The sequence below is a fragment of the Canis lupus genome, chromosome 17 (genome assembly GCF_003254725.2).
Source record: "Canis lupus dingo isolate Sandy chromosome 17, ASM325472v2, whole genome shotgun sequence".
NCBI classification, from domain to species: Eukaryota; Metazoa; Chordata; class Mammalia; order Carnivora; family Canidae; genus Canis; species Canis lupus.
Window position 1 is genome coordinate 51,427,351 of NC_064259.1, and position 25,934 is coordinate 51,453,284.

The 25,934-nt window shown below is 39.9% G+C and overlaps 1 protein-coding gene and 1 pseudogene across 8 annotated transcripts in view; both read right to left on the reverse strand.

The window, feature by feature from the left end:
- ZNF638 (zinc finger protein 638) overlaps positions 1-25,934 on the reverse strand; it is a 137,126-nt gene that overhangs the window by 79,831 nt on the left and 31,361 nt on the right. Inside the window, exon 1 of one of the 8 annotated variants that reach the window (XM_025453500.2) lies at positions 1,151-1,303. The exons of 6 other annotated variants lie outside the window; for them this stretch is intronic. The gene's annotated coding sequence lies outside the window, so the exon portion shown is untranslated. Of the gene's footprint in view, positions 1-1,140; positions 1,304-25,934 lie in introns of those variants that run through there. One more of the 8 variants, XM_025453499.3, reaches the window with a different exon arrangement.
- LOC112665050 (ATP synthase F(0) complex subunit C3, mitochondrial-like) lies at positions 10,316-10,718 on the reverse strand (annotated as a pseudogene).

The window sequence follows — 25,934 nt, forward strand, 5'->3', positions numbered from 1 at the left end:
ATAAGTCAACCCTTTACAACAGACGAGGGAGAATTAAAAACGAAGGAATTTTTTTGTGCACAATTCCAAAGCCGGTTAGGTAAAGAATTTAAGTCAACTTTCGGTTGCCGGATCCTGGTAACAAGCTTTTCTTCAAAAAGTGTTCAGAATAAAAAGGGTCCCCCCTCCCAAAAAAATAAAAAAATAAAAAAATAAATAAATTCCTCCTTAGAGTAAATTTTAAGATTAAGAAAAATTAGCTCGAGGCAGCCGTCATTGTCTAGTTCGAGTGAAGATTTTGTACTAACAGAAGTTGCCCCCATTCGCAATTATCTCAACAAAAGATCGGTTTCAAACGTCCCCAAGGATGGAACAGTTTGGTATACGCCCCCCCCCGCCCCCAACAGGACGGGGCTCAGCCTAGAAATCGCACACAAACCACTAACGACCCGTATTCGCGATTCCTCTGAGAAATTTGTACCGGAACGGTTTCGGAGCCTTCCGTATCCCGCACAGAGGTGACATTTTCTTTGCTTTCCAGCCCGCAAACAGCAGGCATAGGGGACAGGGGCGAGCAGACGCCGCAGGATCTAACACCCCCCCCCTTCCCCAGCCCCAGACACAAACATGCTCTGCTCTTCTCTCCACGCTCGCGGCACCGCGCCGCGCCGCGCGCCAGAGGGCTCAGCTCGAGCTCCGCCGCCTCGCTTCAAGGCCTGACGGGAACGGTTCCTCCCTCCCCGGCGCTCCCGCACCGCCGCTTCCTCCGGCTGTCAGGCCTGGCTCGGCCTCGGCAGGCCCTGCCCCGATGGGGAAGGGGCCGCCGCGGCGCTGCCCGAGGGCCGTTCTCGCTCCTCCGCCCGTGCAACGGCGTCAGGCGGCTCTTCCGGAAGCACGGTCCCAGCACGGGCGCCCGACGCGGCCCTCCAGGGCAGCCAAGTGAACCGACGCGGCAGCGGGGCAGCCGAGCTTCGCTTCCCTTCCCATCCCGGGGGTCCCCCAGCCTCCTCCCGCCCCCGCCGCCTGCCCGCCGCCATCTTGTGCGCAGCCGCTGCGACACAGATACAATAGTCGGCCCGGAGCGCACAGGAGAGGCTCGGGAGCCCCACGCTACGGGCTCCCGCCTTGCAGCCCCTACGCCCCCCAAGGCAGCGGTCCTACCTATGCCTACCCGACTAACAGCCGGATCCCATTTGCGCCCCACACAGTTTAGCACTCAGCCTCCGGTCCCGACGCCGAAGAAGCTACCGCCTCCAGAGAGCTGCACGCATGCGCGCCTGTCGAGCCTTTGCGAGCCCTCATCGGCTCCCGGCGCCTGCGTACCGCCGGCCCCGCGCTCGCCCCGAGGCGCCAGGAAGGAGCCGCAGGAGCCTGGGCCCGAAAGGGAGCGCTCGCGCGCGGGGCGGCCCGGGAGCGCCCTGTGCTGGCCGCCGCCGCGTCGGCGCCTCTGCTGCTCTGCTCCGGGCCCGTCCAAATCTTGCGCAACCTGGAAGACTTGTGTTGTCTCGCCTCCGCGAAGCCCCCCCCCGACCGTTTCTGCCTTCGGTAACACCGCGCACTGGGTATCATAACGCTCTGTATGGTTAGGATTTTGCCTGCCATGAGGCTCTCGCCTTTTACCTATTTTTGCATCCCTCTGAGCAGTGACGTGATGTGTATCACAGCCCCTGACTATGTCAGGAAATTAGAATTCAGTTGGAGTTTATTGTTTATTAAGCTAAAAATCTGGGCAGCCCCCGGGGCGCAGCGGTTTAGCGCCGCCTGCAGCCCGGGGCGTGATCCTGGGGACCCGGAATCTGGGTCCCACGTCGGGCTCCCTGCGTGGAGCCTGCTTCTCCCTCTGCCTGTGTCTCTGCCCCTCTCTCTCTCTCTCTGAATAAATAAATAAATCTTTAAAAAATAAATAAAAATCTTCTCATGTGTCATTTCACAATCAAAATACCCACCTGTGTGGTGGATACTTGACACCTTCACTTTATTGATGGAAAATTTGGGGTTGAGAGAACTTGAGTAACTTAAGGTTACTCTACTACACCAACATAAAAGCTCAATCATTGGGCAAAATCGGGTGAAACTCCCAAGTCTTGCCTGTGGATGCCACACAAATCACACACCGCCTGCCTGAAGTCTCATGCACCACTTTTACCTAGCACCCAAGCAAATGTGTCTTTCTCTTTTCTTTCTTCCTTTCTTTTTCCTTCTTTTCCAGAGATGTATTTCTTTTAGTCATGTTAAACAGAAAAAGCTGAAAGAAAAGTCTTCTTATAAAATGTATCTTACCAGATTTTCATTTCAAACTAAAAATCCTGCAGAGGCAACAAGCCAAAAACAACAAAGAAAAAGCCAACAAGCCAACTCCACATAACCAATGTTAAAGCTTGAAGTGTTTCCTTCCATACATTTCTTTTTTTTTTTCCTTGTTTTGGGTTTTTTGTTTGTTTGTTTGTTTCTTTTGTTCTTTAAAGATTTTATTTATTTATTTGACAGAAAGAGCACAAGCAGGGGGAGTGGCAGGCAGAGGGAGAGGGAGAAGCAGGCTCCCCATTGAGCAGGGAGTCCCACATAGGGCTTGACCCGGGATCATGACCTGAGCCTCCCAGGCACCCCCATACATTTCTTTTTTTTTTTTTACTCCCATATATTTCTATATAGTCATACAAACATACATAAACGTGTTATTTGCATGCAATGGGAAATTTTCTTTTTTTCTTTTTTGTCAAAAACTTACACATTAGCCTATTTCCCTTTAAGATTACTGATATTTCTCCCAGTAAACCATATAGATCTGCTTTCTTAAATAGTTGTGCAATATTTCATAGCATGGTTCCATCAGTTATTTAACCTATTCTTGACCCTGATGTTGTTTTCAGTCTTTTTTGATACTATAAACATAGCTCATATATAAACAGCCTTACCAACTGATATTTTTATTTCTAAAGGCTAGAATCCCAATAGTTATTCTACATTAAAGATGTATATATAGATAGATTAGATGGATAGATAGATTTAATTCTGCTACATATTGTCAGAATCCTTTTTGAAAAGCTTATCCAGATTCCCACTTGCACTAAATGCATAGGAGAATGACCATTTCTTCCCAACCTCACTTCTTTTTCTAAACTCTGAAACGACTTAAATATCATTGGACATGTCTGTAATTTAAAAGGTGGCATAATCAGAGGCACGTGGCTGGCTCAGTCAGTACAGAATCTGGCTCTTGATCTTGAGGTCATTAGTTTGAGCCTCACATTGGGCGTAGAGTTTATTTAATTAAAAAAAAAACTTTTGAATTGGTATAAATAACCTTTGAAATATCTCACCTGATGCTTTTTCTGGGAATGGCTCTTGAACAACTTTCTTTAAATGTTTTTATGATATATAATTGGATTAGAATTTTTCTCTCCCCCCTGCAATCATTTTTGTAACTTAATTCTCCTAGAAAGGGATCCCTGGGTGGCGCAGCGGTTTGGCGCCTGCCTTTGGCCCAGGGCACGATCCTGGAGACCCGGGATCGAATCCCACGTCGGGCTCCCGGTGCATGGAGCCTGCTTCTCTCTCTGCCTCTCTCTCTCTCTCCCCTCTGTGCATTCTCATGGATGAATAAATAAAATCTTTAAAAAATAATAATAATTCTCCTAGAAAAACCACCATTTTGGGGCACCTGGGTGGCTCGCTCAATGGTTGAATGTCTGCTTTTGGCTCAGGTCGTGATCCCCGGGTCCTAAGATCAAGTCCCACATCAGGCTTCCCACAGGGAGCCTCCTTCTCCCTCTGCCTGTGTTTCTGCCTCTCTCTCTCTCTCTGTCTCTCATGAATAAATAAATAAAATCTTTAAAAGAAAAAAAAAGAAAAACAACCATTTCATCTGGGTTTGTTTATTTATTTATTTATTTATTTATTTATTTATTTATTTACTTGAGATAGAGAGAGTGCTCACATGGAGAGAAAGATTAGCAGAAAAGGGAGAGAGAGATCCAAGCCGACTCCACACTGAGCATGGAGCCCCCCATGGGGCTCAATCCCATTACCCTGAGATCACAACCTCGATATCACAACCTGAGCTGAAACCAAGAGTTGGATGCTCAACTGACTGCACCACTCAAGTGCCACTCATCTGGGTTTTCAAACTCATTTCCCGAGAATTGGGCAAACTAACCTCATAAATTCTTTTTACTTTTATGCTGTCCCTTATATGGTTTGATTTATTTCTACAGCACTTATCACCTTCTAACATACCATATAATTTATTTCTTATTGTTTCTTATCTATCTCTCTCCACTAGAACATAAGCTCCATGATATTAGGGATTTTGCCTCTTTTCTTCACTGTTTTATCTCCAATACTTAGGATGATACTTGGCACACAGTAGGAAAATCAGTGTATATTTTTTAATTATTTTTTTAAAGATTTTATTTATTCATTCATGAGAGACACAGGGGGGGAGAGGGGGACAGAGACTCAGGCAGAGGGAGAAGCAGGCTCCATGCAGGGAGCCCGACGTGGGACTCCAGCCCGGGAATCCAGGATCACGCCCTGGGCTGAGGGCAGGGGCTAAACCGCTGAGCCACCCAGGGATCCCAATCGGCGTATATTTTATCCAAAAAAATGAATGACCCTGATGGGTAAAAAAGTATATGTGCGTGCATGTGTGTGTCTGTGTGTGTGTGTATTAAATTGTTGAGCCTCATTTCATATCTACTGGCCATGTGCATTTCCTCCTTCAAAAATCCTTTTAATATTCTTTGCTTATATTTCTAATAAGCAGATTGTCTCTTTCTTATTAGAAGATAATTCTCAGTGTAAGGAATATTAACCCTTTGTCAAAATCTTGCATTTGGTTTTGTCCCATTCATATTTTCTTTTGCCATTATAAATTTTAAATGTAATCAAATTTGTCAATCTTTTCCCTTGTGACTTGAGTATTCTTTTTATCTAAGAAGTCTCACCCCACCCCCAAGAAGCATACACACCTAGGAATTATACAAAAATTCTCCTAAACTTGCTAAATTTTTGTTTATAATTTCAAATTTTTATTTTTTACAGTTAGACATATTTAATCTAAAATTTATTTTTAGGGCACCTGGCTGGCTCAGTTGGAAGAGCATGGGACTCTTAATCTAGAGGTTATAAGTTCAAGCCCCACACTGGGTGTAGAGATTACTTAATTGAATACTAAGTAAATAAACTTAAATAAAATAAAATTTATTCTTTTTGTGATATGAAGCAAAGATCTAACTCTGTTTTCTTCCAAATATATTAAATCAATCATGAAGTTTCCATGTGTTAGAAAAAACATGCTTTCCCCTCCTTCATTGAAATAGCCCTTCCCTTTAAAAAACAAACAACAAAGAAATAAGTCCCCATACAGAAAATGGATTTATGGACCTTCTAGTCTGTGTTACTTATACATTTGTCTACCTATAGGCCAGTAACATTTATTAATTCATTAACTGACCCACTAAGTACTTGAGGGCCTACTTTGTTGCAGGAACTCATCTGGCACCAAAGAGTCAGTGGCAAACCAAAGGCACCAATAACTCATGCCTCATGGAAGACAATACACAAGTAAATATATAGTATGTCAAATGGTAAGTGCTATGGGAAAAAACAAGCAAGATCAGGAGAGGGAATAAAGAGGTAACAGAGTTTGCAGTTTAAACAGGATGGTATTCAAAAAAGGTATAACTAAGGGATGTCTAGCTGATTCACTCAGTAGAACATCCAACTATTGACCTCAGGGTCATGGATTCAAGCCCCATGTTGGTGCAGAGATTACTTTAAAAATAAATAAATAGATAAACTTCTTTAAAAAAAAATAAAGGCATGACTATCTATGAAGGCAGCATGTCAGCAGAAACCTGGATGAATAAACCGCAGAGAAATCTAGGAGGAAGAGTATTCCAGGAAGAGCGGAACATAAAATACAAAAATTCCAAGGTGAAAGCCAGCTTGTCATACTTGAGAAACTACAAAAATGCCAAAGAAGCTGTAACAGCATGAGTAAGAAGGGACACAGCAGATGAGGTGGTAGAGAAGTGGGCTATATTAGTCTGCTATGGTTGCCATTAGCAAAATATCACTGGATGGGTGGCCTAAACAACAGGGATTTATTCTCTCACAGTTTCAAGTCTAGAAACTGATTGGGGAGTCTAGAAGTCTAGATTGGGGTATAGATATGTTTGGTTTCTCCTCAGGCTTCTCTCCTTGGTTTGCAATTGGCCACCTTCTTTCTGTGTCCACACATGGGCTTTTCCCTATGCACACGCATCCCTATTGTCTCTAAACTCTTCTTGTAAGGACACCTGTCATATTGGATTAGGGCTCACCCACATGACTCCACTTAACTGTAATCACCCTTTAAGGTCCTACCTCCAAATATAGTCCTACTCTGAGGCATACTGGCGGTGAAGACTTCAACATATGAATTTGGGAGGAACAATTCAGTCCGTAACAAAGACCATTTTATTTTTTATTTTTTAAATATTTTATTTATTTATTTATTCATGAGAGACACACAGAGAGGCAGAGACATGGGCAGAGGGAGAAGCAGGCTCCATGCAGGGAGCATGACATGGGACTCATTCCAGGTCTCCAGGATCACACCCTGGGCTGAAGGCAGTGCTAAACCGCTGAGCCACCAGGGCTGCCCACAAAGACCACTTTAAAGCCTTTTTTTTTTTTTTTTTTTATGATAGTCACAGAGAGAGAGAGAGAGAGAGGCAGAGACATAGGCAGAGGGAGAAGCAGGCTCCATGCACCGAGAGCCCAACGTGGGATTCAATCCCGGATCTCCAGGATCGCGCCCTGGGCCAAAGGCAGGCGCCAAACCGCTGCGCCACCCAGGGATCCCCACTTTAAAGCCTTTTGGGTTGTGTTGTGAATGAGATGGGAATATTTTGAACAAAGGAGTGACATAAATTGACATTCTAAATATTGGAGGATAGAGTAGTCAACAAAAGTCAAGAATCTGCTTTCACAGAGTTTACACTTTAGTGGAAAAAACAATACACAAAAGAATATATAATGTGGTAAAATAAATTAAGGGAAATAAAGTGAGTAAAGGAAAAATGATGAAGCAGGGGCTGGGTAATGCCTTACAGAAGATAGTCAGGGAAGTCTTCTCTGGTAAGATGACAGTAGAGCATAGATATAAAGGAAGAGAGAGGGAATATCACATTGATATCTGGAAGAAAAGCTTTCCAACAGAGGACACCAAGCAAGTACAAAGGCCTTGGGACTGGAGCACATTGGGTATGTTTAAGAAATAATTAGGCAGCCAGCACAGTTGAGGTGAAATGATATAGAGGAAGGACAGATAAGGATAGAGAAGTACAAGGGATCAGATCATGCAAATCTTTATAAGCCACTTGTGGCTCTACAGAACATTAGATACATACTGGATTAGGAATCACAAGAATTTCCTTTCTAGCTCCTGTTCTGATAATGACCTCACTGGATTTCAGTTCTCATATTGTAAAAAGAGGGAGGAGGAGTGCCGGGGTGGCTCGGATGGTTAAGCATCTGCCTTCAGCTCAGGTCGTGATCGCTGGGTCCTGGGATTGATCCCCACATCAAGCCCCACATTGGGGCTCAGAAGGGAGTCTGCTTCTTCCTCTTCCTCTGCCTTTCTACCTCCCTCCTCATTCTCTCTCTCTCTCTCTCTCTCTGAAATGAACAAATAAAATCTTTCATAAAATGAGGGTGGGGGACGAGGAAGGGACTAGATTATCTTGCCCATAAAATGTGAGTCTGGAAATCTCCTATAAACTGAAAGATGCTCATGAATATTTATGGCATTCCCAAGAAAAAAAAATTTTTTTTCAAGATTTTTATTTATTTATTTGAGAGAGAGCAAGAGAAAGCATGAGGGGGGGTGGGAGGGGCAGAGAGAGAAGTAGACTCCCCACTGAGTAGAGAACTGATGTGGGGCTCAATCCCAGGATCCTGAGATCATGACCTGAGCTGAGACAGACCCTTAACCATCTGAGGCTGATTCAGGTGTCCCAACCCCACTTTTTTTATTTTAGAATCTACCATATCCACACTACTCCACATTTTTATATTTTTTAGCCACCTTGGACCACTTGCAGAAATTCACATTCCCACCTAAAAATGTCAATATTCTTGATGGAAATAAAAGTCATCTTACTCTGCCTACTCTTCTGACCATCACTCTTGTCCACAATCCTCCTCCCCATTTTTTTTTTTTTTACTCCATCTCAGTGCTTTAATTCCTCCCCATTTTTTAACAACTCTGTTTTCTGATTGGCCAGACAAGTACTGAGAAGCTCTGTTCACAGCTCAGCTCCTGCCTGCTCAGCACAGTTCAATGCCTGAAAGGATTAGAAAAAAGAAGACTCATCACAAACCTTTTCCTGTGATTTGTGAATATACATGGGGCTTTGTCCCAATGACACAAGGAATCTCATTACCATTTCATCTCAAGTGCAAGTGTTGTAGAAAATAGGAGCTGGGAGTAATAATTGCCCTTCATATGTCTTTAGAATCCAAATGTGATGATTGGGATAGATACAGGGCCATCATGAAAGTTTGAGAAATCCCATAGTCATATTATGACCCGCTAATAAACATGAACATCAACAAAACTTGATTCTTATTGATCCTTGAATTTTGCCTCATTGGTGCCTGACTATAAGCTGTACCCATGTATCATATAGAGAGGAGTTCAGAAAAACTCAAAAGAATAAGCAGTTATTTTTCTGTTTTTATCAAAGCTAGTGCAATGGTAACTAGAAATCAGTTTGTCTCTTCTTGTTAAGGTGGTTTCTAAATATGTCCATAGATTCTTTGATGTAATTCACTTCACAAGGTAGAGCCTAATTCCACACTTACTGAATGCAGGTGGGACTTAGCATATTGTTTCTAATGAATAGAATGTGGTGGAAGGGATGCTGTGTGATTTCTAAGGTTAAGTGATAACAAGGATAGCTTCTACCTGACTTTCTCTTCTTTTATTGGATTACTTACACTAGTAAAAGGTTCATGAGAACATCCAGCCTGTTAATAACCCCAAAAGGGAAAGAATTTTAAATACTAACCAAAGCAGACAGCATAACAGAGAGATCAGGAAAAGAGACTGTCAAAGAGAGTCCTGCTAAAACACTGCCATCCGGGATCCCTGGGTGGCGCAGCGGTTTAGCGCCTGCCTTTGGCCCAGGGCGCGATCCTGGAGACCCGGGATTGAATCCCATATCGGGCTCCTGGTGCATGGAGCCTGCTTCTCCCTCTGCCTATGTCTCTGCCTCTCTCTCTCTCTCTCTCTCTCTCTCTGTGACTATCAAAAATAAATAAAAATTTAAAAAAAATAAAAATAAAACACTGCCATCCCAGAGTAATTTGTGTGCATCCAAGACTGCAGTCTTTAAGGAGCAAGAACAGAGGCTGCACAATGAAGGGGCAATACACTTCACTAAAATAATTCAGGTAAATTACTAAATAAATAAATAAGCAAACAACAACAAAAACAAGTCCCAGAAGAAAGGGATAATCAAGATCTAGATTTGCGGGATCCCTGGGTGGCGCAGCGGTTTGGCGCCTGCCTTTGGCCCAGGGTGCAATCCTGGCTCCTGATGCATGGAGCCTGCTTCTCCCTCTGCCTGTGTCTCTGCCTCTCTCTCTCTCTCTCTCTGTGTGACTATCATAAATAAATAAAAATTTAAAAAAAAGATCTAGATTTGCTACAATATACAACCTAAAATGTCCAGTTTTCAACAACAAAAAAAATACAAGACAAAGAAATAAGAATGCGTGACTCATACACAAGAAAAAAAAGATAGACAACAGAAACTGCCTGTGAGAAGGTCCAGATATTGGATTTAACATAATAATATGTTTTATAATAATTATTAGAAATATATTGGGAGAACTAAAAGGAACTATGCTAAAAGATATAAGTAAATGTATGACATGTTGCAACAAATAGAGAATGTCAATAAAAATAGAGGAATAATTTTTTCAAAGAACCACATGGACATTATGGAAGTAAAAAGTACAATAACTGAAATGACAAGTTCATTAGAAGGATTCAACAGTTGATTTGAACTGGCAGAAAAAAGAATCAGCTAAAACAGGGACTAATATGGGTCTTTCATAAAAACAAAGGGCTGTAATGCAATCTTAAGAAAGTGGGGGATACGCTTCACTTTATATCATTTTGGCTTAATAAATATTTCATAGGACTGTTCTACTTTCAGATAATGGGAGGAAACTTGTACATTCCCATGACTCCAACACTATATGTTTTGAAGTCACAGTAAAATCAAAGAATTACATTCATAATTAATATGAATGACAACATTTCAAGAAGTAATTTCTGTTACATGGAAAACAAAATTAAGAAAGCAACCATCAAACAAAAGCATCAGACAAGGCAAGTCCAAGGATAGCATATGAGAACAGCTGATGATCCTGTGAGGGATTTCTGGCCTAACCAATGAGAAGTCTGCCAAAGACTAGTTCAATACCAGCACCAGAAACTACCATTCCTGTTGTTGAAGCACCTGCACCAATAAGATTGGTAGCAGTATAAATGTCTCTGCTGATTGCACTGGTCTGAAATTCCCACTGGATTAGCTAAATCACACCATTCTGTGTCCCATTAATTACTATAGAGCCCTCTTCTATCAAGATGACACTGATGTGGCAATGGGTCTGGATGCAATTCTGGATCCAGTTTGCATCAGAGCAGGGATGCAGGAACCCTTGGCACAGATAAACATCTTATACTCTTTGGGTGCAGCACAGCAAGAAGACTTGGGCAACAAGCAACATAAGGTCCTCTCCCACTTCCTCTCTTCTGGGAAGGTAGTGGGCTGTGACTACAACAGAGATCAAAGGGGTGGGTTCTCTTTCATTTTTGAAGGATAGTTCTACCAGACATATAATTCTTGGTTGATGCTTTTTTTTTTTTTCCTGTAGCACTTTAAATATGTCATTCCATTGTCTTCTGGATAACATGATTTCCAGAGAGAAATTGGTTGTCACTGTTACTGGGGCTCTCTTGTAAAAGATAAGTCCCTTCTTCCTTGCTATAATAATTTGACTATATTGTGGCTGCATGTGGATCTCTTTGAATTTATCCTGCTTGGATAAGCTTAACTTTGAGTTCACTGAACTTTGTGGATGTGTAGTTTCATGTATTTCACCAAATTGGAAAGTCTTTGTATATTATTTCCTTGGAAAATCTTTCTTCCCTGTATTCTCTCTCCTCTCCCTCTGGGACTCCCATTATACATATGTTGGTATGTGTGATGATGTCCCACATATCTTTTAGGCTTTGTTCATTTTTCTTCATTCTTTTTTCTTTGTGCTCCTCAGACTGGATAATCTCCATTAACTATTTTCTCTTTTAAATATTTAATTTATTTATTTGAGAAACAGAGAGCACAAGAAGGGGGAGCAGCAGAGGGAGAAGGAGAAACAGGCTCCTTCCTGAGCAAGGAGTCCAAAGTGAGGCTCAACCCCAGGACCCTGGGTTCATGACGTGAGCCAAAGGCAGACACTTAACTGACTGAGCCACTCAGGTGCCCCTCAATTAACTATGTTCAAGTGTGTTGATTCTTTCTTCTCCTTGCTCAAATCTGCTATTACACACCTTGTTTTAGTTTCTTCCTAATCACCCCACTAGTGAGAGTGGGACTCTCACTCTAGGATTATTGGCATGGGTGAACACACAACACCCAGCACAAATGATAGGAGATTGCTAGCATTTTGTTGTCACATATACTTATAATCTGGGGGAAGAGGACATCACACATCACAGAGGGCCTTGTGAGAGTCATACTCATAAACAGAGTGAACAATGACATATGGGAAGTAGGCTTTGTAATTTCAGTAGGGTGGGTGGATACCTGGCTCCTGCAGTAAGTTGTGATTATCTTGTCTGAATACTTTCAGGGACTTGCAGGGAATGGAAACCTGTTACTTAGGAATAATCAGGAACTGCACTTGGTCTCCATGATAAGAAAGTTTGTTTAGGGGCACCTGGGTTGTTTAGCAGGTTGGGCATCCAGGTCACAGTCCAAGAGTCCTGGGATCAAGCCCCACATTGGGCTCCCTGCTCAGTGGTGAGCCTGCTTCTCCCTCTCCCCCTGCTCATGGTCTCTGTCACTATTTCTCTCTCAAATAAATAAATAAAATCTTTAAAAAATATTTTTAAAAAGGTTGTTTGGCTAGGGGTATGGGGTTTCTCTTAAGAGTGATGAAAATGTTTCTTCTTTTTTTTTTTTTGAAAATGTTTCTAATATTAATTATGGTGATGGCTGTGTAGAATTCTATGAATATACTAAAAGCCACCAAATGGTACACTTTCAATGGATGAACTGTATGTTATGTGAATTATATCTCAATAAAGCTTTTATATTAATGGTTACTTTCATAACTTATGAGAGCTTATTTTAAAGCTACACATAAAAAAAAAAAAAAAAAAAAAAAAGAGTAGCAGTCTCCAGCTCAGCTTCTGGGAAGCCAGCTCTCAAAGAGCAATAGAATATGAACTTTTCATCACTCATGACCCAAAAGCAGCACTGCTAACTTTACCATCGACTTATTCCATCTGAAATAAGCTATTGTTGTCCCCTACTTAAATAAGTCTATCATACAGATGACTCTGTACCTCTAGGATGCTGCTTCACTGCTCATCTTGGCTTCTGCTTCTCTTCTTTCTGAGAATCTCAAATTCAGATTTGTTTAGGTCCCCTGTCACCTTTTTGGCAGAGTTCTCATACTAGTCCATTCATAAGTCACAGGTCTGGCTAATATAATGTACCTTATAGCTAAGGCACTTAGTCTTAATTTAATAGCTGTGGCAAATGCAGTAAAGCAATATGATACATTGCTAGTGGGAATCCAAAATGGTACAGCCATTCTAGAAAATGGTTTGGCACTTTTTTTCTAAACAAGCATTTTCTATATAACCCTACAATCCCACTTCTGAGAATCTACCCTAGAGTAACAAAAACTGATATTGGCACAAAAACCCAAACACAGATGTTCATAGCAGGTTTATTTGTAATAACCCCAAATTGGAAACAACCAAATGTTCTTCAAAGGGTAAATGGATAAACAAATTTCGGTACATCCATACAATGAACACTACTCAGCAATAAAAAAGGAACACATTACTGAAACATACTATAACTTGGATGAAACTCAAAACATCCTGGTGAAAGAATCTAGTCTCAAGAGGTTACATTCTATGTAATTCCATGTATATAGCATTCTCAAAACCACAAAACTGTAGTGATGGTGAGTAGATCAGCAGTTGTCAGGAGTTATCATTGAAGGGAAAGTGTGACTATAAAGGGTTAACACAAGGGAGTGTTTGGGAATGATAAAACTGTTCTTTATTCTGATTATGGTGGTGGTTATACAAATCTACACATGAATTAAAATACAAAGAACTGTACACCAAAAGAAAAAGAATAACATTTTCTGTATGATAAAGTAAAACATAAAAACTAACAAGCTTAGGATATTTGTATGGAGTGAACATTTGTGTCCCCCCATCCCCATTCATAATCTGAAATCCTAACTCCTAATGCAATGGTATTAGAAGGTGGGGCTTCTGGGAGATGATTAGGTCATGAGTCTGAGCCCTCATAAATGGGATTCATACTCTTATAAAGGAGACTCCAGAGTTCTCTCTCACTCTTTCAGTCACGTGAGGACACAGCAAGAAGATGGCAGTCTGCAACCCAGAAGAGGGATCTCACCAGACCTGGTCATGCTGGTACCCTGATCTTGAACTTCCAGGTTCCAGAACTATGAGAAATAAATGTTTGTTGTTTATAAGCCACTCATTTTATGATATTCTCTCTCTCTCTTTTTAAAAAAGATTTATTTATTTATTTGAGAGAGAGAGAGAGAGGCAGGAGGAGGGGCAGAGGGACAGGGAGAGAGAGAATCCCTAGCAGACAACTAGCCAGAGGTGGGGCTTGATCCCATCACTCTGAAATCATGACTGGAGCAGAGGACAAGAGTCTGACGCTGAACCAACTGAGCTACCCAGACATCCCTATGATATTCTCTTATAGCAGTCCAAACTAAGACAGATATCAACAAGCAAGTTATAGAAGAAAAGTGCAAATAGCCAAACTTATTAGTAATCAAAGGAATACAAACTAAAACAGTAAGAAGAGGAGTGCCTGTTGCGTGTGGAGATTACTTATAAATAAAATCTTGGGGCACCTGGATGGCTCAGTTGGTTCAGCACCACACTCAGCAAGGAGTCTGCTTCTCTCTCTCTCTCCTTTTGCCCCTCCTTACCACTCGTTTTCTCTCTCTCAAATAAACAAACAGGGGCAGCCCCAGTGGCGCAGCGGTTTAGCGCTGCCTGCAACCCAGGGCATGATCCTGGAGACCCTGGATCGAGTCCCACATCAGGCTCTCTGTATGATGCCTGCTTCTCCCTCTGCCTATGTCTCTGCCTCTCTCTCTCTGTCTCTATGAATAAATAAATAAAATCTTTAAAAAAAAAACCAAATCAAATAAACAAACAAATTTTTTAAATTAACAAAAATAAAATAAAAATAAAATCTTTAAAAAAAACAGTAAGAAATTGTTCACTTATCAGATTGGCAAAAACAAAAAAGACTGATGTCTAGTGGGTGAGGATGTGTGGAATTTAGCAGCTGGTGAATATGTAAATGGTAGAGCCTTTGTTAGAGGGTGTCTGGCTTTTTTTTTTTTTTAAGATTTTATTTATTTATTCATGAGAGACACACACACACAGAGGCAGAGACATAGGCAGAGGGAGAAGCAGGCTCCATGCAGGGAGCCCGATGCGGGATTTGATCCTGGGACTTCAGACCATGCCCTGGGCCGAAGGCAGGTGCTAAACCACTGAGCCACCCAGGGATCCCCATCTTAGAGGGCATTTTGATGGCATCTTTAAAAATATGTGTATATCCTTTAAAGCAGATAGCATATTTATAATTTACTTCTCATAGTACCTGGTAGAGAGGGAATTGATTAGTGTGTAAAAATTGAAATTATTTCCTGGAAGAAATGAAAGTTTGAGCTGAACCTTCAAGGATGGCTAGGGTTTGAATCAGTGAAGAGGAAAAATAAAGAATGTCCTAGGAAAAAGAAAAGCTGAGAAACAGTGACTCAAGAGGTAGAATGAATATGTTAAATTGGCATCAGCCAGGCTTCAGTGCAAAAGCGGAGTAGGGAAATGAAGAGAAAGACATGGAAATTTTTTCACAAAGTGAGGTCCATCTCACCTTTGGGGGCTCAAATTAGATGGCACCTCCCCTAAGAAACCTCCCCTACACCCAGAATTAACTGCTTGTTCTATTGCCCTTCCATAGCTCCTGAGGGAAACCTCACTATTTTCACTGGTTCTCAAACTTCATCCTGCATCAGAATCACCTAATGGGTTTATTCAAACACAGATTGCTGGCTCCACCCCTCAAGGTTTCTGATTCAGTAAGTGTGGGGGCCACAATTTGAAAGCTACTACACTAGCCAAATTGGCTTCCTTTGAATCGCTAAAATATGATTACATTGAACAGCTGCTATTTTTGCCTTCCCAGCATTTATCCTCCCTTTGTTTCAGTAAGGGAACCCTTCTCCAAAGGGGAACTACTTCATAGTAGTTTAGGTGTGGCTGATCTGCCTCCCCTGACCAAACTAGGCACAGGACCCAGACCTGCCTAGAGTATTCTCTTCCCATGGTCATGGTAATTGATTCAGGAACGAGACTACAGCCAGTCAGAATCTTCTCTGGGGTTTTTCTGCAGACTTATCAGAGAAGATGCTCTCCTTCTGCTCAGGTTGCTAAACTGATAAGACAGATGTAACTCTAAGGCTTCTGGTGGCCCTCATGACTCTCAAGTGAAGAAAATCTGTTAAAGAGAAAAGAAGGGGGGATCCCTGGGTGGCTCAGTGGTTTAGCACCTGCTTTCGGCCCAGGCTGTGATCCTGGAGTCCCAGGATCGAGTCCCACATCAGGCTCCATGAGTCCCAGGATCGAGTCCCACATCAGGCTACCTGCATGGAGCCTGCTTCTCCGTCTGCCTGTGTCTCTGCCTCTCTCTCTGTCTCTGTGTCTCTCATGAATAAATAAATTAAAAATCTTAAAAAAAAAAAAAAAAGAGAGAGAAAAGAAGGATGTGGATGATGTCACTTGAGCCCTTTTATCTGATAACACCCAAAGCCAGGAGCTAGTTAAACTCCTGTAAATTGGAACACTGACTTTGTGCCTATCAAACCTAACGCTTTAGTGGCTTTTGAAATATTTTATGTATGAGCACATGACCTAAATTGACCCAATCAGATTAAGGAAAAAGATTTATTTCATTTTAGTGGACAATCCCTCCCTGCTTCTACTCCAAGACATCATCAAGAAACTATCTTCTACTTATTGGCAGCTCCCTTGCCACCACAGGAATCCAGTCTTAAGGATGGAGCCAATGTTGAGAATAGCAGGATAAAGAGAGAAATAAACGAGGGTCTTTATTGACATAAGCAAGCCACTGCTGATCTTTACCACTTAGCACCCCTACCACTGGACTTTTGGTTATGTAAAATAACAACAAATTTACTTGCTTGAGCCGGTGTTTTTGTATTAGAGTCAAACACTATCCTAAGCCATATAACTGGCTACTTCTGACATTGAATTCTTGCAAGAAAGAACAAGCTTCAGTCAAAATGGTGCATCTGAAAACAAATAAAAAATACCCTAGCCTTAGAACCTTGCAAAGAGATATTTTTATTGCCCACGGACAGTGATCTCAAAACGGATGTGGGTCAAATAATTACTAATCTTAGTGGGTTACAAAGCTAAAAATTCTGCCTCAAGCTAATGTAAAGAAGGAGACACAATGGGAGATCTGATCTGGATCCAGGAAGACCCAAAGAATTGGGACAGCCAGAGGGCCAATGTCCCTCTTGCCTCCTCCTGCCTCACCCCAACCAATTTTAGGTTGGACAGAGGTGAATACCACCTGGCTCATCATAATGAGCCAGTCTGAAATGCACACTGGCGACAAGGGGAAGATAAGCAGAACCTCCCCACCTCAGAAATGCCCCAAGACAGAGACCAAGTCTGAAACAGCTAAAATTGAATTAAGGAGCTTAACAGACAAATAGGTCTATTCTGAAGGCACAGAAATGAGTATTCACATTCAATATTGATGGGAACAGTCTTTCTGGAAGGTGATCTAGCTTAATAGAAACTTTTTTTAAAAAAAAATGTTTCTACTCTAGGGATGCCTGGGTGGCTAAGCTGTTGAGCATCTATCTGCCTTCTGCTCAGGGTGTGATTCCAGGATTCTGGATCAAGTCCTGCATGGGCTCCTTGAAGGGAGTCTGCTTCTCCCTCTGCCTAGTCTCTGCCTCTCTCTCTCTCTCTGTCTCTCATGAATAAATAAATAAAATATATATTAAAAAAGTTTCTACTCTGGATATAGTAATTCTATCTAGGTATCCATCCTAAAGAAATAAAGACAACTACAGATATAGTCATGTGGTATTTAAAATGGCCACCACTGAGGGCACCTGGGTGGCTCAGTCAGTTAAGCATCTGCCTTGGGCTCAGGTCATGATTTCCAGGTCCTGGGATGGAGTCCCACGATTGAGCCTCATATGGGGCTTTCTGCTTGGGGGGAGTCTGCTTTTCCCTCTCCCGCTATGCTTTCTCCCTCTCTCTCAAGTAAATAAATAAAAAATAAATACTAAAAAACCACTGAAAACAACTTGAATGTCCCCAAATTGCCCAAGTTATGTCTTTCATTTCACAAATATTTATTAAGTGTCTTTTGTAAGTGCCAGCCATTCATTGTGATTAAATATGGCCTGTTCTCAACACTTGGCCTTGACCATCTGCTAAGCACTGGGGATACAAGAGCACACATCAAGTTAAGGGCAAAAATGCAGAGTGTTCAGAAACCGTAGAGGCCACTTTTAGGCAAAGAGGCTGGAGCGATGTAATGCAAAAAGGACACAAAGGGCTACAGGGACCACTTGACTGGATGCAGACAGGCCCAAGAGGTGGGGTGACCCACCTCAAAATATCCATAGGCCCTCACTGACCAACCAGGCACAGTTCCCAATAAAGGGAAGATTCCATTCACTGACCATGCCACCAGCTTTTGCTCGATTGTCGCCCCACATTTGGGGGTCCCCATGATACTCCATTTAGGCACCACAGAAATTTTATACCAATTTAACACTGCAGTTTTATGTCTTAAATATAATAACAACATGTGGCTTATATTCTGTATATCTTTGGGTTTTTATTTCCTTTTTCTCCCCAGTAACTTATTTTTATTATATTTCACAAAATATTGGTCTGTGACAAATTGAAAAGTTTTAAAAATTGGTCCTTCACTGCAGATACTTTGAGAAGCATTGGCATAGAGAATTTATAAGATGGGGGTCTGGTTGGGTGTAGGAAACCAGTTGGTTTGGCCAAGAGTTATAGCACAGACTAAGATGTCGGCAATGAAGATAGTAAGAAATGGAAAGACTTAACATGTTTAGGAGGAGAAATTGATATAATTTGTTAATACAGTAGATATGAAGGAGAGATGAGGGATGTGTCGACAGTGCTTGCTAAGTTGATCACTTACTCAGCGGGACAGATGATCTTGCCATTCTCTTAGCTAGGAAATGCTGGAAGACTACCAGGTTTGGGGGATAAGGGGGATTCATGAGTTCTGTCTAGCTTGGATACATAATTTGGAGTGTCTTTGACACAAGTAGAAATGCTAAATAGACAATGAAATACCTATGCTAGGTCTCAAAAGAGGCTTGTGAGATGTAAATTTAGAAGTCATTGGCAGGTATCTAATAATTGAAGCTATGAGTCATTGATTAGATTACCTGGGGAGAAAATACTGAGCAAGAAGATGGTCAAGGCCAAGTGTTGAGAACAGGCAATATTCAATCACAATGAAGAAAAGGATGTGCTTGCAGAAATAACTGAGGACAAACCACACAATCGCTTTGTATCCATAAATAGAATATCACTCAACAATTTAGTTTTTTATATTGTAATAAATATTAACTGAAAAAGTTTAAAGTATCTCTCATATGTTCCCATTTTTAAACAGAAAAATATACATATAGGCAATCGCATATCCAAAAGTAGATGCCATCAAGAGGCTGGTACTAACAGTGAGACATATTGAGAGAGTTTTTTTTCCTGCTCATTTTTATTTCTACTTTTATTTTTATACAATGATGACAGTTTTTTCCTTGTGCCAAAGCAAACTTTTAAAAAGTTATGTGCAGGGATCCCTGGGTGGCACAGCGGTTTGGCGCCTGCCTTTGGCTCAAGGCGCGATCCTGGAGATCCAGGATCGAATCCCACGTCGGGCTCCCGGTGCATGGAGCCTGCTTCTCCCTCTGCCTGTGTCTCTGCCTCTCTCTGTGACTATCATAAATAATAAATAAACCAACATTAAAAAAAATAATAATAAAATAAAATAAATAAAATAAAAAGTTATAAAAAAAAAAAATAATAAAAAAAAAAATAAAAAATAAAAAGTTATGTGCACATGAAGATATAGTCCTCAGGTTTAAAATTTTACCTGAAACTTAGGATGTATATTGATTTTTTTCTTTTGCTTATAAATACTTTCATTTTATAAAGCCATAGATCATTCTGTAAAGTGGTATTTTTCCCCCCACACTTATAAAAAAGATGTTGACAATTCTTAGGAAAAAAAAAGGTGAAAATATTTCTTATTAAGTCAGGGTTACACAAACATGATATTAAGAACACTCATGTTGGGATCCCTGGGTGGCGCAGCGGTTTGGTGCCTGACTTTGGCCCAGGGCGCGATCCTGGAGACCCGGGATCGAATCCCATGTTGGGCTCCCGGTGCATGGAGCCTGCTTCTCCCTCTGTCTATGTCTCTGCCTCTCTCTCTCTGTGACTATCATAAATAAATAAAAATTAAAAAAAAAAAAAAAAAAAGCGCATCTTTAAAAAAAAAAAAAAAAGAACACTCATGTTTTAAGTAAAGATTGCCAAAGGCACTTAAGGATTCTTTGAAAGTATAGTCCTTGGGCATACTGGATTTATATTTTTTTTCTGGCCTGGCATCCCTGGCACCTATCACAACTATATACTAGCACCAAGAAATGATTTACAATAAATAAATAAATAAATAAATAAATAAATAAATAAATAAATAAAATCACAAAATCAGAAAGTGTCAAAAATATTATTAAAGAAATTTTAGGGCAGCCCTGGTGGCTCAGCAGTTTAGCACCGCCTTCGTCTCAGGGTGTGATCTTGGAGACCCGGGATTGAGTCCTACGTCAGGCTCCCTGCATGGAGCCTGCTTCTCCCTCTGCCTGTGTCTCTGCCTCTCTCTCTCTCTCTCTCTCTCTCTCTCTGTGTGTGTCTCATGAATAAATAAATAAAATCTTAAAAAAAAAAAGAAATTGTAAAGTACTTTTAAAGTACTAAAGTAAATGTATCTAGGAAAATATTTATAACATATTACAAAGGATGAGTTCCCCTATCTAGGCCCCATAAGTTAATAAGGAAAAAGAACTCAGTAGTAAGATAGGCAAAGGATATGACAAAGAAAGAAGTACAAAGTACTATTAACTATGCAGTGATGTTCAACTTAACTCATAAGAAAATGTAAATTGAAACTACACAGATATACTATATCTCCTCTATCAGATTAGCATAGATCAAAAAGTATGACTATGTAGGTTAGAGTGTGGGTGATCAGCATATTCCTATGTGGAATGTAAATTGTTATGATCTCTATAGAAGGCAATTTGGAAAATTTCTGTCACATTTACAAAAGCACATGCTCTTTGAAACAGCAATTCCACTACTGGGGATTTATCCTGCAGATGTACTCATAATTATACAAACATACCAGATTATTCACTGAACACTATTTGTAATTACAAAATATTGGAGCATCCTAAATATCCACCAAGAAGGAATTAAATAAATTATGGTACACCCAACCAATAAAAATACTACCAAATTGTAAAACTGAGCAAGGAATCTGTATAATGATCAGAGATGATCACTGAGCTATATTTAGTGAAAACAAATAAGAGGTAGAATGCTGTACAGTGGGTAGCTAGAACATATCTTCTACCTTTTAAATTGGAACCATGTGAATACATTGCCTATTCAAAATACTTTTTTAAAAGAATGTAATTGGGGGAAAAAAAAAAGAAAGTTCTCTCAAATTTAAAGCTAACAGGGGGATCCCTGGGTGGCGCAGCGGTTTGGCGCCTGCCTTTGGCCCAGGGCGCCATCCTGGAGACCCGGGATCGAATCCCACATCGGGCTCCCAGTGCATGGAGCCTGCTTCTCCCTCTGCCTATGTCTCTGCCTCTCTCTCTCTCTCTCTCTCTCTGTGTGACTATCATAAACAAGTAAAAATTTAAAAAAAAAAAGCTAACAGGAAGAGAGAGAGAAAAATTAAATAAATAAATAAGGCGTTAATGTTAGGAAAAAGATAAAGATGCCCATGGCATTAGTTTCCTAGGGCTGGGATAAAAACCACAAATTGGGTGGCTTTAAAACAACAGAAATTTCTTCTCACATTTTGGGAGGCTAGAAGTCCAAAAGCAAGGTGTTAGCAGGGTTGGTTCCTTCTAAAAGCCTGGAGAGAGAAAATGACATGTCTCTCTCCCGGGTGGTTGCTGACAATCCTTGGCATTTCTTGGTTTGTAGATGCATCACTACAATCTTCTCCTCTACCTTCACATCACCGCCTTTTTGTGTCTGTGTGTGTCCTTTCCTGCCTCTTATCAGAAGACCTTCATTCGATTTAGGGCCCACCCTAATGCAAGTCTAATCTCATCTCATTCCTTAGTTTTGGCTACAAAGACCCAATTTCCAAATAAGGTCACATTCTAAGGTTACCAATGGACATGAATTTTGAGGGACACTACTCAACCTGCTATACTCATTACTCCTGCTTTTTCTTGGCATTACACTGGAGGTCCCAACTAATGAGCTAAGACCAACAAAAATGGTATAAAGATTAAAAAGAAATGGAACCATCACTCTTTGAAGATGATATGACTATGTACACAGAAAACTCCAAGGAATCTGCAGATAAATAACTAGAAATGAAAAACTTAACAGGGGTGCCTGGTTGGCTCAGTCAGTAGGGCAAGTAACTCTTGATCTCAGGGTTGTGAGTTTGAGCCTCATGTTTAATTACTTAATTAAAAAAATAAGATAGTTTAACAGACTAACAGTATAAGTTCAAATTACAAAATCAATTGCATATCTACACATCAACAAAAAAGTCAGAAAATGTGATTTTAAAAATAACTTTATGGTAGTGATAAAAATTAAGGTATTAAGAGTAAAACAAAATGATGTGCAAGATTCCGTGTGGACACAATAATAAAACTTCTTTGAAAGATATTAAAGAACACCTAAAAAAATGTGAGCTATGTACTACGTTTATAGATAGCAACATTCAAAACCATATATATAGCAATTCTCCCCTAAAGACATGTATAAATTCAACTGAATTTCAATCAAAACCTCAATTGCACATTCTTTGCAATCTGATAAGCTAATCCTAAAATCCATATGGAAGAATGAAGAGCCAAGAATAGTTAAGATTATCCTATGTAAGAAGAATAAGGGGAGAATTGCCCCACCAGATATCAAAAGGCATTAAAAGTTAATAATATGTAAAAGAAAAAAAAAAGTGTGGCATTATGCAGAAATAAACAAAAAACTAATAGAACAAAGACAGCTCAGAAAAAGACTTAAGCATTTATAGAAACTATAGAAATATAGACAAAGGGAGGCCTAGGTGGTTCAGTGGTTGAGAATCTGCCTTTGGCTTAGGTCATGATCCTGGGGTCTTGGGATCGAGTCGCACATAGGGCTCCCTGGGGGAACCTGCTTCTCCCTCTGCCTATGTCTCTGCCTCTCTGTGTCTCTCATGAATAAAAAAAAAAAAAAAAAAAAAAAAACTTTAGGAATATAAATAGAAATATATATATATCAAGGTAATATATATATTTAGTGAAAACAAAAATGTAATTTGAAACAGCAATTCCACTACTATAGAAAAGATTATATATATATATATATATATATATATATATATATATATACACACACACACACACACATCAGCAGGGGAAAGGATGACTTTCCAAACGGAAAAAACAAATGGACTCCCACCTCACAACATACCCCAAACTCTGTTCCAGTACATTAGATACTTGAAAGTAAAAGCAAAGCTTTAAGATGTTTACAAAAAAAAATAGGTAAATGCACTCAGGATAGGAAAGAATTCCTTATACAACAGTCAAACAATACAAACCATAGGGGGATATATTAATGAACTTCATTACTTATAACTAAAACTTTATGAAAAGATATCAATATTTTTTAAAAAGTTAAAAATTAAATCACAAAGTGGAAGAATATTTATGGTACAAGTAATTAACAAAGGCATTGGGATTACAATCAGGATTTATAAAGAGCTCCTGAAAATCAAAGAAATGTTCAATGACCCAATAGAAAAATGAGCAGAAGATATGGTGAGGCATTTCACAAATGGGGAAGTATAAATAACCAATAGAAACCTGATCAATTTATTAATAATTAAGCAAATGAAATCTCACTGAGATTCATTCTGTTCAGTCAACGAATATTTATTCAAGTCTAGAGCACATTTGTTACCTTCTAAGCTCTAGGGATGCAACAGTGAATGATACATACAAAATCTCTGTCCTTGTGGAGTTACCTTCCTGTGGGGAAAGGCAGTGGTAATAAATGCTCTGGAGAAAAATGAAACAGTGAAGGGGGATAAAGAGTAGGAGAGAGGAATATCAAGTTTTAAAAGGGATGGAAGTGGGGGTGCCTGGCTAGCTCAATTGGTAGAGCATGTGACTTGATCTCAGGATTGTAAGTTGGAGTCCCATGAAGGATATAGAGATAACTTAAAAAATTATAAACAAATAAACAAATAAGGCCTTCCTAATGGGCTAGGAAGGCCTTACAATTCAGAAAAGGCCTGAAGGAGGTGAAAGAGCCAACCACGCAGATATCAAGGGAAAGAACATGCTAAGCTGTCTAAGGATTTTGTGCAAAGGTCCTGAGTAACACTAAGGAAGCCAGAGTTGCTGGAGTAGAGATCATTTTGTACACACCAGGCAAAACCTCAAAAGCTAAATGTTGATGGTGATATGGAGTAGCATTAACTCTTGTACACTGCTGATAGGAAGGCACATAAATAATAATCATCTTGGAAAACTGTGTGTAGCTTTCTAGCACTACCTTCATAGGTACACAGCTTAGAAAAGCTCTTGAACAACTTCCTTGTATCAGGAAGTAGGCACATAATATAGCACCACTGATTTTTTCACAGCAAAATTAAATGTCTTCTTGATTTTAATACCATTTTCCATCAACAGAAAAAAGGCAAAATAAATGGTATATTCACATAATAGAATACACAGCAGTTAAAATGAATAAACTCTGGTTAAACATATCGACACAGATGAATGTCAAGAATAAAATGTTGATTGAAAAAAGCAAGTTGCAGAATATCTATAATGTGACTCTGTTCATGCCAAGTTTTCAAACATACACATCGAAGCAATATATTGTTTGTGAATATGTCCGTAAATAAGAAAATATTTTTAATTTAAGAGATTAAGAAGTGAAAAAGTCATAATGGGGGAAATTTGGGGAAGGCATGGAATCAGTAAGAGTATATGAACATCAAAAACGTTGTGAATCTTCTATTTTTTTAGACTGAGTGATAAGTATATGTCACTAATTTTATATTTATTATTTTATCATACAAATATAGGAGGTTCTAGGTGGATTAGTCCTTAGGTGTCCAACTCTTGATCTCAGCTCAGGTCATGATCTCAGGGTTGGAGTTCAAGCCCCACTTTGAGCTTCACACTGAGCATGGAGACTACTTAAAAAAAAAAAAAAAAAAAACCATATACAAAACCTTTTGGATACTTGAAGTATTTTACCTAAAAAGTTTTGTTTTCTGAAGAGTGCATGTACCAGTGTCAAATTTTCTTGGCAGATAGATAGTTTTAATATGACCCTGAAATGGTTAAATAAAGCATGGCATTCTTTAAAAAAAAAAAAAAGCTTCTGGATTATTCTTATTTTTTTTAAGCTTCTGGATTATTGAAAAGGTCTTTCTCCTATTCAGAGAGCAAATATCTAAAAAAAAATCTATCCTGCTTGAATCGGTTTTTTTTTTTTTTTTCTTTTTCCTCTTGTTTCACTTTCTGGGAATATTACAACCCAACATCCTTTAATAAAAATCTGCCATATAAATACACAGAATCCTTGTCATCTTCTTCTTTTCAGTGATTAATCTAAGGGTGGGAAATGGGAAAATATGACAGAAAAAAAGTTTATGAAGTACTATTTATTTTTAATAAATACTATTTATTTATTTACAAATATGCTATTTATTTTAATAGTATAAATACTATTTATTTAGCACCTAAATTTGATTTGGACTTCTTTTTTTTTTAAGATTTTATTTAGGGACGCCTGGGTGGCTCCCAGGGTCCTGGGACTGAGTTCCACATCAAGCTCCCTGCATGGAGCCTGCTTCTCCCTCTGCCTATGTCTCTGCCTCTCTCTCTGTGTCTCTCATGAATAAATAAATAAAATCTTAAAAAAAATAAAATAAAATAAAATAAAATAAAACACTGTAATCATAATTAAAAGGCCAGTACAAACCGGAATACAGTATTTATAACAAGTGGCAAAGGGAATAAAAATGTTTATATACAAAGATTACATAAATGATTTAAAATGAATAGTGTAGTATAAAAATGGGTAAAAGGTGAGGATCTCTGGGTGGCTCAGCGGTTTGGCGCCTGCCTTCGGCTGAGGGCATGATCTTGGAGTCCCGGGATCGAGTCCCACATCGGGCTCCCTGCATGGAGCCTGCTTGTCCCTCTGCCTGTGTCTCTGCCTC